The sequence below is a fragment of the Vitis riparia genome, chromosome 12, assembly GCF_004353265.1.
Source record: "Vitis riparia cultivar Riparia Gloire de Montpellier isolate 1030 chromosome 12, EGFV_Vit.rip_1.0, whole genome shotgun sequence".
Classification (NCBI taxonomy): Eukaryota; Viridiplantae; Streptophyta; class Magnoliopsida; order Vitales; family Vitaceae; genus Vitis; species Vitis riparia.
The window spans coordinates 8,047,277-8,057,874 of record NC_048442.1 but is presented as its reverse complement, the minus strand read 5'-3'; positions in this window follow the sequence as shown (position 1 = coordinate 8,057,874).

The following is a 10,598-nucleotide window of genomic DNA, read 5'->3' as shown; positions in this document are numbered from 1 at the left end:
TAAAGGTGATTGGAAGCTTGGTTAAAACTTCAAGTTAGTGGAACCCTCACTTGGTTAGGAGATTGAGGAGAGTGGACGTAGGCAATGGAATTTTGAACCACTATAAAATTTGAGTTTGATTTCTCTAGTTTTATCTCTTTTTATTTGCTTATCTTGTGCTTAAATTTGTTGTGTTTAAATTTTTTCTTTTTTAATCCCAATTCACCCCTCCTCTTGGGTGTTTTTTCTTTTAAAGATTAGCATTTATTTTCTCAATTGGTATTAGAGCAAGGCTTCTTGTTTAAGACTTAATCGTCTAAGAGGAAATGACTAATCCATTGAGCTCATCTCACATTGAAAGTTTTGCAACCAATAGAACTCCATTTTTTACAGAAGCCGATTATCCCTATTGGAAAACTAAAATGACTTGGTTTTTACAATAACCGATTTAGATGTATGGGATGTCATTGAAGATGACCCAACTTCTCCTTCGAAACTAGTTGATGGAGTCATGGTTCCAAAACCCAAGCAAGAATGAGATGAACATGATGAAATAATTTTTCATTTAAATTATAAGGCCGTTTATACTTTGCAATGCTTTATGGATAAAAATGAATATAATAGAATATGTCAATGCAAATCGGCTAAAGAAATTTGGAGATTGCTTGAAATAACTCATGAAAGAAAAAATCAAGTGAAAGAGTTAAAAATCAATTTACTTGTTCATAGCTATGAATTATTTTTTATGAAAAATAATGAGACTATTGTTGAGATGATCATTAGGTTCACCGACATTGTCCATGGTCTTGAAGCCTTGTGAAAGACCTACAAGGAATCCGAAAAGGTGATGAAGATCTTGAGGTCACTTCCATCAAAGTGGCATACAAAGGTCACTGCAATTCAAGAAGCCAAAGACTTTGACCAAGCTACCTTTGGAGGAGCTCATAGGGTCATTGATGACATATGAGATCAATTTGGCAAAGAAGCAACAAGAAGGTGAAGACAAAAAAAAAGAACATAGCTCTCAAAGCTACAACTAAGGAAAAAGAAGAAGTTGAAGAAGAAAAACAAAGTGAAGAGGATGAAGATTTAGCCCTCATCACAAGAAAGTTCAACAAATTCATGAGGGGTGAAAGGTTTAGAGGAAGAAGGTTCACTTCTAGAAGAGACCTTTCTAAAAAGGAATCTCCATCTCATGGTGATAATGAGAGATGGGAAGAGAAAAGAGACTTGGTGTGTTTCAAGTGTAAGAAACCGGGACACATTAAATATGATTGTCCTCTCTACAAAAGTGAAACCAATAGGAGAAAAAAGAAGGCAATGATGGCCACTTGGAGTGAAAGTGAAGAATCATCTGAAGAAGAAAATGAGAAAGAAGTGGCAAACATGTGCTTCATGGCAATAGATGAACTTGATGAGGTAAACCCTAACCTTAATGATGAAGATATACATGATGCATTTGAAGAATTGTATAAGGATTTTGAAAAAGTTAGTTTGAAAAATATTTCTCTTAAATAGAAAGTTCAACAACTTGAAAAAGAACTTGGAGAAGTAAAAAAAGACATTTTCAAATGTTGAAATTTCTAAAACTCGTCTTGAAAAAGAAAATGAGATTCTAAGAAAGAAAAATGAATGATTGACCTCCTCTCTTTCAATATTTTCTTGTGGACAAAAATATTTTGAAATGATTCTAGCTAGCCAAAAATGTGTTTTTGACAAACAAGGACTATGATTTAAATCTTCAAAAACTCAAAAGTATTTTAAAAACTAGTTTGTAAAGGAATCCACAAGTGCAAGTCTTTCAACTACTTGCAACTTTTGTGGAAAATGGGAACACATTAGTAGTACATGTCCTTTAAGAAATGATTCTCAAAAGAATTTAAATGCAAATGCTAAAAAGATTTGGATTGAAAAATTCAAGGTCACTAACCCTCAAGGACCCCAAAAGATATGGGTAACTAAATCAACTTTAGTTTTATGTTGTAAGGTTCAAAGAATGATAAGTGGTTCTTGGATAGTGGATGCTCAAGACATATGACCGGAGATGAATCCAAGTTTGCTTTCTTTACAAAGAAAAATAGAGGATATGTTACCTTTGGAGACAATCCAAAAGGAAGGATTATTGGTCAAGGCAATATTGGTAATGACACATCCTCTCTTATTGAAAATGTTTTATTAGTAGATGGTTTAAAACATAACCTTTTAAGCATTAGTCAACTTTGTGACAAATGTTTTAAAGTGATTTTTGAAGCATCTCATTGCTTCATTAAGGATATTCAAAATGATAAAACCATTTTCATGGACCTTAGATGTGATAATGTTTACGCTATAAATTTTTCAAAATATGATGGCCATGATAGATGCTTTTCAAGCATGCATGATCAAAGTTGGTTGTGGCAAAAGAGGTTGGGACATGCTAACATGGACCTCATTTCCCAACTCAACAAAGATGAACTTGTTAGAGGCCTTCCCAAAATAAATTTTCAAAAAGATAAAGTTTGTGAAGCAAGTGGGAAAGCAAATCAAAAACTCTTTTAAAAACAAAAACTTCATTTCCACATCTAAGCCACTTGAATTGTTGCATATGGATTTATTTGGTCCCTTTAGGACACCAAGTCTTGAAGGAAAATCTTATACATATGTTACTGTGGATGACTTCTCTAGATACACATGAGTCTTATTTTTAAGTCAAAAGAATGAAGTCTTTTATGAGTTTTCAAAGTTTTGCAATAAGGTTCAAAAAAAAAAAAAAAAAAAGGTTTTGCAATTACTTGTATAAGAAGTGATCATGGGAGAGAATTCGAAAATATTGATTTTGAAGAATATTGCAATGAGTATGGAATCGACCACAATTTTTTGACTCATAGAACTCTTCAACAAAATGGGGTAGTTGAAAGGAAAAATAGAACTCTTCAAGAGATGGCAAGAACCATACTAAATGAAAACAACTTACCAAAATATTTTTAGGTCGAAGCTGTTAACACTTGTTGTTATGTTTTAAATAGAATATTATTAAGGCTCATTCTTAAGAAAACTCCCTATGAGCTTTGGAAAAATAAGAAACCCAACATTAGCTATTTCAAAGTCTTTGGATGCAAATGTTTTATATTAAACACAAAAGACAATCCTGGAAAATTTGATGCAAAATCGGATATTGCAATTTTCCTTGGTTACTCAATTTCAAGTAAAGTTTTTAGAGTTTTTAACAAAAGAACCATGGTTGTAGAGGAGTCTCTATCCATGTTATTTTTAATAAATCTAACAATTCTCTCCAAGAAAGAGAGAGTGTTGATGATGATTTAGGTTTGGAAACCTCCATGGGAAGATTGCAAATTGAAGATAGAAGATAACAAGAAGAAAATGGAGAGGATCCCAAGAAATAAGGATCACCATTGGCACTACCCCCTCCTCAACAAGTGCAAGGTGAATCAAGCCAAGATATTCCTAAAGAATGGAAGTTTGTCATCAATCACCCACAAGATCAAATTATAGGTAATCCATCTAGTGGGGTAAGAACTAGATCATCTCTTAGAAACATTTGCAATAATCTAGCTTTTATCTCTCTAATTAAGCCTAAAAATATAAATGATGCTTTAGATGATGAAAATGGAATGATTGCAATGCAAGAAGAGTTAAATCAATTTGAAATAATTGAAGTATGGGAATTAGTACCAAGACCTTCAAATCAAAGTGTTATTAGAACTATATGGGTCTTTAGAAATAAAATGGATGAAAATGACATAATTGTTAAAAACAAAGCAAGGTTGGTAGCCCAAGGTTTTAATCAAGAAGAAGGAATAGATTATGAAGAAACCTTTGCCCCCGTAGCTAGGTTGGAAATCATTAGGATGCTACTTGTCTTTGCATGTTTTAAAGACTTTGTTTTATATCAAATGGATGTGAAAAGTACTTTTTTAATTGGTTTTATAAATGAAGAAGAACATGTTAAACAACCACCTGGCTTTCAAAGTTTCAACTTTCCTAACCATGTTTTTAAACTAAAAAAGACACTTTATGGTTTGAAACAAGCACCTAAAGCATGGTATGAAAGAATGAGTAAATTTCTTTTGAAAAAAGGTTTTAAAATGGAAAAGATTAACACAAATTTTTTCATAAAAATCAAAGAAAATGATATGCTATTAATTCACATATATGTTGATGATATCATTTTTGGTGCTACTAATGTCTCTCTTTGTGAAGAATTTTCTAAGTGCATGCATAGTGAATTTGAAATGAGCATGATGGGAGAACTCAAATTTTTCCTTGGACTTTAAATCAAGCAACTAAAGGAAGAAACTTTCATCAATCAAGCAAAGTATATAAGAGATCTTCTCAAAAGGTTCAACATTGAAGAAACCAAAACAATGAAGACTCCAATGAGCTCATCCATCAAGCTTTATAAGAATGAGAAAGGTAAATCCATTGACTCTACTATGTATAGAGGCATGATAGGTTTTTTGCTATATTTGACCGTTAGTAGACCTGGCATTATGTATAATGTATGCTTGTGTGGTAGATTTCAATCTTGTCCTAAAGAATCTCACTTAAGTATCGTAAAAATAATCCTCAAATATTTGAAAGGGACAATGGACATAGGCTTATGGTATCCTAAGAGTGATAACTTTGAATTAATTGGATTTTCGGATGCCGATTTTACCGATTGTAGGGTTGAAAGAAAAAACACTAGTGACACTTGTCATTTCTTAGGACACTCATTTGTCTCATAGCATAGTAAAGAGCAAAATTTGGTAGCTTTGTCAACAGGGGAAGCCGAATATATAGCAACCAGTTTATGTTGTGCACAAATCCTTTGAATGAAACAAACACATAGTGATTTTGATTTATCTTTTGAGCATGTTCCTATTAAATGTGATAATACTAGTGCTATAAGTATATCAAAAAATCTCGTGCAACACTCTAGGACTAAGCATATAGAGATTAGACATCATTTTCTTAGAGATCATGCACAAAAGGGTGACATAACACTTGAATTTGTAAGTACAAAAGATCAACTTGCTGATATTTTTACAAAACCTCTAAGTGAAGAACAATTTGTTGATATTAGAAGACAACTAGGGGTGATTTCTTTAAGATCTAATGATTGTTTAATGAATTCTTGATGAATATCCCTTCTGATTGCATGAATTTCATGTCATATGCATCATATAGACGTATACTTAGATAATGGTCAAATTTCTACCAAAAAATCAAAATTTCCTTTGCATTGGGCATAAAAAATTGGGTATTTCAACTTAAAAGGGTAAGGAAAGGATCACAAAATGAGAAAGTGCGCAAAAATTTGAAAAGTTAAAACGTTGACCGCGTTGACCAGGCAATCAACTAGACCAAGACCAATCGATCAGTTCATTAGGATTGGGGTTTTAAAGAGACTCCCGCGCTTCAGTTTATGCACTGTTCTTCTCAATTTCTTCAGGGTTTCTCTGATTTTGGCTTTTAGAGACTAATTTGAGCCCGTTTTGGATCGATTGAAGTCTTTTGGAGTGGATTTTAGGATTATTGGAAGCTAGGGTTTTGAATTTGGGCTGCCTTCTCTTCATCTTGCGCGTCAGAATCAGCTTCAACACTGTTCCCTCTCCATTTCCGCATGCCTAGGGTTTCAGTTGTGAGTGTTTCTCTCTCTACCAGCCACTACTCCCTTGCTTCTTCTTTCTCATGGCTCCTAAGTGAGAGTCTGCTGCCTCTAGGGCACAGGACAAGTGCCCAACTAAGCCGTCTCAGCTAGAGGCACTCCGAAAGGCGAGGTTTGACACCGCCTTGTTCAGTTCCGTGGAGAACTACTAGTTGTACAAGCAACACTTTGCTTAGAGATGAGTAATTTCGGGGAAAAATATTAATTTTCCCCAACTTCAACATTTCGGATTCAAGGGCCTATTTACTAGGATGGGTTAGTTGCCGGTGGTCATTGTTTCAGAGCCTATTTTCCCGACTCTAGTGTGAGCATTTTATTAAGGGCGACTTATGGCATAGGTGGCCCTATCATTTCTATTGTTAGAGGAATCGAGATCCATTTGGACCCGAAGAGCATTGCTATATTTTCGATATTGCTCTGATTGGACTCAGAGTATATGAGTCCAAGATGTGGCTCACTGTGCTGGGATTCGAGCCTAAAGAGGCCATTAAGAGGATTTTCGGACTTGCAGACGCCTAGGGAATGGACAAACCCTCGACCCACAACTTGACCATCATCAGCAGAGTGCTACACCATATGATATGTTCTATCTTTCTACTATGGAACGGACACTGAGATGAGGTCTCTTACTATGAGGCATTCCTTATTGACTCTGTTTTGACTGGGAGACAGATCCACTTGGGGTACATGATGATGATGCACATGATCTCATGTTGTGAGAGCACGACTCACGTACTCCCTATGGTCGCTTCCTTACCAAAGTGTTCAAGGATACCGACGTTAACTTGAACAGAGAGACAAATTTTGAGGTTGGGCTTATGACACGTATGATGATCAGTCGATGGCGATGATGAAATTTGAGAAGGCTCCCGATGGTTCTTGGGTTAGGAGAGTAGAGAGAGCACCAACACAGGCTTGGGGACAGGGACAAGCACATCCCAGAGTAGAGAAAGAGGCTGAGATACAAGAAATGGAGGGTGGAGTAGACCCTTAGAGTGGCTATCAACAAAGAGAGCCTGAGCTTGACATTTCTCCACTCCAGTCAAAGGGTGTTCAGTTTGAGGCTATCTTCTCTGAGTCGATGATGTTTGAGCTGACTTATACAACGAGTCCATCTACTCAGTCGTCATTCACTAAGCCTCCTCATACTGAGATACCACCTCCTCAAGCACCTCTCGCTCCTGACCATGTTCCTTGGATGGATTTATCCACTAAAATTAGCTCTCTAGGTACTCGCATGGAGGAGTTTGTTGTAGTTAGTGATACACGGTTCTGCTCCATGGAGGATCGCATGGATCGGTATCAGGTTGGCTTCACTTCTCAGTTTGAGTATCTACATCAGAGATTTGAGCATATTGAGGATCGCATGGATCAACATCAGGCTGACTTCACAGTTTAAGCATCTCCAACAGAGGATTGAGCATATTGAGGATCGCTTGGAGAGTTAGCATGAGGAGATGATGGCTTATCTGCTCTCTGTGTTTCCACCTCCACCTCTTCAACCTTGATTTCTTAGAGACCTCATTCGTTCCTTTTTTATGTTGCTAAAAGGAGGAGATATTTTAGGATCTAGGAGACTATAGGAGATTTACATGCATATCATTGTACTTACATTGTCATATCATCACTTGGATCGTACATATTGGATATTGAAACATTTGACTTCTATATGATATTCCTATATGTTTCATGACTTACATTGTTTCTTATTGCAAATTCTCTCTAGCATGACTTGATTATCTTGGTTTTAACTTCATAAATTTTGATTGTTGACCCATGATTGGTTTAAAGGGGAGATTCTTCTTCTCCTAGATAACCAAAGTTTGTCATCATAAAAAAGGGGGAGATTGTTAGCCCAATGGTTCTCTTAATTAGGTTTTGATGATAACAAACCATGACTAAGTTACTAATTGGTTTGAATTATAAAGAATTTCAAGTATTAATTTGGAAATTCATCAAATGATTTAATGGATGCAAGATCAAGACCTTTGGAAGACTTTTAATCATAGGAAACATATGTAAGATGAATGAATAAGTGCCCTTAGGATTTACATATCATTTCATGCATCTTTAAAAAACTCGGTTTATTCTGTAAAGTTACAATTTTATCAAAACCCGAGTTTTATCAAATAAACCTTAGGCAAATCACTTCAAAATTGGCATACTAATTTACTTAAAGACCTTGTTTAAATGTTAGAAGAGAAAAGACCAGAAAAGATAGGTTTTCAGGCAAAAAATGGTGAACAGGTTGAGGCACTGTCCAAACCGGCTCAACTAGCTAGGGTATCGGTCGACCAGTTCTCTCTTCTCGGTCAAGAAGAGCAAAAAACACATTCTCTCTCTTTCAGTATCATTTCCTTCCTGGTTGAGGTATTTGCCTTTCCAGTCGACCTTCGATCGAGGTTCGGACGAGAGTAACAATCACCTGCCAAACATTAAATGCTCCAATGGCTAGTGAATCGGTCGACCCCTAACTCAACCAGTTGAGGCAGTTTTTTGGTTTTCTTAGCTCTCGAGGTTATAAGCCTATAAATAGAGAGCTCCACTTCATTTATGAACAAGAGAACACCTGCATTTATTTGTCTACCCACTTGTTCTTGCCTTAAAAGGTCTCATTCCTTTCTTGGTGCATTAAATCTTCATTTGCATATTCTTTAATGCACCTTTGTAATTCATCCTAGTCTTAATTTGTATTTGAGCTATTGTTGAGCTAGGTTGAGAGATTCATTCTTGTTGATTGAGTGTTAAAGCCTTCAAGTGAGTTGAAACTTGGAGAGATTATGTAAGAGCCCATTGGAGTCGGAATCCAAGTGTGAAGGTGATTGGAAGCTTGATTGAAACTTCAAGTTAGTGGAATCCTCACTCGATTAGGAGCTTGAGGAGAGTGGATGTAGACAAGGAAGTGTCGAACCACTATAAAATTTGAGTTTGATTTCTCTAACTTTATCTTTTTTTATTTGCTCATCTTGTGATTAAATTTGTTGTGTTTAAAAAGATTTTTTTTAAATCTCAATTTACCTCCTTTTTGGGTGTTTTCTCTTTTAAATATTAGTCTTTATTTTCTCATGATACATACGTAATGACCAAAAAATTCAAAAATATATAATAAAAAAAATAATTCTTATAAATTAGATATAGATTATTTAAGATTATAATTTTATTATATTAAAATTATTATTATTATTATTATTTAAATAATCTATAAATATTATACATAGTTTTATTGTAGTAACCGTGTAAATAATTCTTATAAATTAAATATAGATTATTTATGATTATAATTTTATTATATTAAGTGTACGTGTATGTCCGTGTGTGTGTTTGTGCATGTGTGTGTGTGAGAGAGAGAGATAAGTAATTTTTAATTTAAATTGGTTTGTGTTAAGGAGGTGTTTAATCGATAAACACCTCCTTACTTGTACAAGTCATGTGGGAGACTGCAATTGTTTATGACAAATGCTTTGTATTGGTTTGTGTTATCAAACACCTCCTTACTTGTACAAGTCATATGGGATACTGCAATTGTTTACAATGAAAGCTTTGTTTTTGAATAATGCGTAACACATTCAAAATTGGGCCTTGCCTTGCCGTGCCGTGCCTTGACGGCAAGTAATACTAGCATTTGATGTGCCGTGCCTTGTCCCTACTTATGATAAAAAAAACTCTAAATCTCGTACTTTATATTTTAGCACCTCAAAAATTGGGCCTGGCTGAAATCTATGATTCCATATATAGCCCAAATCCAGCCCATACTCAACTACGGATCTCAAAATTGTTGTCACACAGCACGTTACGTTGGGGTGGGGAAAACTTTGGGTTACATGTGTGGGCCTGAGGCCGCTCCAGCCACCTGCAACCCAAGTTTGGGCCTTATCTGAATCTGAATCTGAATCCAAACTAAGTTCATAATAATGGGTCTTGGCTAACCGTTCGATTTTTGTCTTGAATAGAAAAAAATAAAATATTTTATTTTTTCTAAAAGAAAATAAATAATATATTGATTTTTTTAATTTTTTAATATTTAATAAAAAAAATATTGAAAAAATAAACAACTTAATACTTAACTGTATTAAGTACTATTTAGTTTTAAGTTCTACTTAAAATTAAGTAAAAAAATAAATATTTTATTTGAATATATTTCATGTTTTTTATTTTTAACATTGGGAACTTTTGTATAAAAGTAAAGTATCTTATACCAAAATGTATAAATTTATTTTATACTTTTAAAAATCACTTAAAAAAATTTTTAAATTTCAAATGGTAATTTTTTTTATATCTTAATTTTTAAAATGGTTTTTAAATTTGTTAGTTTTTCAATATAAGGCTTTCAAAAGTTTTTATATTTTATATAAAACTACATTATTTTTTTATTTTCTTATTTTTAAAAATAGAAAATATGAAGTGTATCAAAATGGACACTATGAGGATGATTATTTTTAAAATATATTAAAAAAAACATTAAAAAAAAAAGACCATGTTAAAATTTTTTAAGATCCCAAATAAAATTTTATTTTATAAAATATCAAAAAATAGTTTTAAAAACTATTTTTCAAAACAGTTTTAAGAAATACTTGGGAAAAAAGCCATAAGCTTCTCACCCAACATATATGGACACTATTCATTTTGACAGAAAATGAAATCATGGATTCACAACACATGCAAACTATATCGGTGATTGCATTCATCATTTCTTTCTTTCCTTTTTTTTTTTTTTGGTTTTAGAACATATTTCCAAAAATAAAAAATAAAAAATTCATTGATACTCATTGTGCTCATTCTTATGTACTACCAAACTGACCATATTAATTATGCTTCACATGTGAATATTGGGAAATGATCGAAAGCTTGAAAAAAAAAAGTTACCAAATATATTTAACATTTTTGAAAATTTAAAATAAAAAAATTTAAAATATAATTTTTAATAATGTGTTATATAAAAAGAAGGATATTTAGAAAAATGATTTTTTGA